Raw genomic sequence first — 1,809 nt, 5'->3', positions numbered from 1 at the left:
GAGTTCTTTCGGAAATTCCTGTGAGAGCTCCTTTGGGAATACCTCCAAGAGTTTCTCTAGTAATTCCTTTAAAAATTCCTACGGTCATTCCTCTAGGAGTTCCTCCAAGAATTCCTCTAGGAGTTCTTCCGAGAATTCTTCTAGAAGCTCCTCCGGAAATTTCTCTAGGAGCTTCTCCGTGAATTCTTCTAGGAGTTCCCAGGAATTTCTCTGGGTGATCCTCCGGGAAGTGCTGTAGGAGTTCCTCCAGGAATCCCACAAGGAGTTTCACTGCGAGTTCGTCTATGAATTCCTCCGCGAATTTCTCTAGGGGTTCTTCCAGGTATTCCTCCAGGAGTTCCTCCGGGAATCCGTCTAGGAGTTCTACCAAGGGATCCTCTGGAATATCATCACGAGTTTGTCTATGAAATCCTCCGGGACTTGCTCTTGGATTTCCTCCCAGTTTTTTTTTTAGGGTTTCCTTCAGGAATTCCAGTAGGAGTTCCTTCGGAAATACCTGTTCTTTTGAATACTGGAGTTCGTCCGGGAATTTCTCTAGGAGTTCTTTCGGAAATTCCTGTAGGAGTTCCTTCGAGAATACCTCTTGTTTCTCTTGTAATTCTTACAGAAGTTTCTCCGGTCAGTTCTCTAGGAGTTCCTCTGAGAATTCCTCTAGGATTTCCTCCAAGATTTTCTCTAGGAGTTCTTCCGAGAATTCTTCTAGGAGTTACTCCAGGAATGCCTCTAGAAGTTCTTTCAGAAATTCCTCTAGGTGTTTCTCCAGGAATTGCTCTGGGTTAGTGATGTCGCAAATTAATCGATTATCCCAACTAATCGATTAATCGTTCCACTAATCGATTAAATTTTAATCGATAACCGCCTTGCTCGATTAATCGAATAATCGATTATTTGCTTCGATTATTTTATCGATTATTGAAAAAAAAACTTGGTGTATGGTGTTTTAGACTCTTCACTGACACCCCATTTATCCGAGATTGTTGGGATAGATCGTTTGGTAACATTGTTCCTTGTAAATATTTCATAATTAATCAAACGCAAGGTCATTTTCAAAGTTGGCAAAAATATTTCAATTCATAAAAGACTTTAAGATACCTAATTTTACGAGAATCGCTCTCCAGCCCATAATTCTGACCAAAGATTGATTTTTGCGCATTTCCCACCCTACTGGACCCCTTTCGCAGTTAGTATAAGTGCTGAATTGTAAATAAAACTACGATTTTGCACTGAATCGTTTCGGTGTCTTCAGCGCCTTCTAATGCACAAGTGCGCACTTATACTAACTGCGAAAGGGGTCCAGTGGGGTGGGAAATGCGCAATATTGAATTTTAAATAAGCTACACTCCGATTTTTTACAAATATTTCTTTACTGTCAGTACAGTCATTACTGAATAAATAAATAAATAAATAAATAAATAAATAAATAAATAAATAAATAAATAAATAAATAAATAAATAAATAAATAAATAAATAAATAAATAAATAAATAAATAAATAAATAAATAAATAAATAAATAAATAAATAAATAAATAAATAAATAAATAAATAAATAAATAAATAAATAAATAAATAAATAAATAAATAAATAAATAAATAAATAAATAAATAAATAAATAAATAAATAAATAAATAAATAAATAAATAAATAAATAAATAAATAAATAAATAAATAAATAAATAAATAAATAAATAAATAAATAAATAAATAAATAAATAAATAAATAAATAAATAAATAAATAAATAAATAAATAAATAAATAAATAAATAAATAAATAAATAAATAAATAAATAAATAAATAAATAAATAAA

Source organism: Aedes albopictus, chromosome 1 (genome assembly GCF_035046485.1).
Source record: "Aedes albopictus strain Foshan chromosome 1, AalbF5, whole genome shotgun sequence".
Lineage (NCBI taxonomy): Eukaryota > Metazoa > Arthropoda > Insecta > Diptera > Culicidae > Aedes > Aedes albopictus.
Note: the sequence above shows the minus strand (reverse complement) of the source record.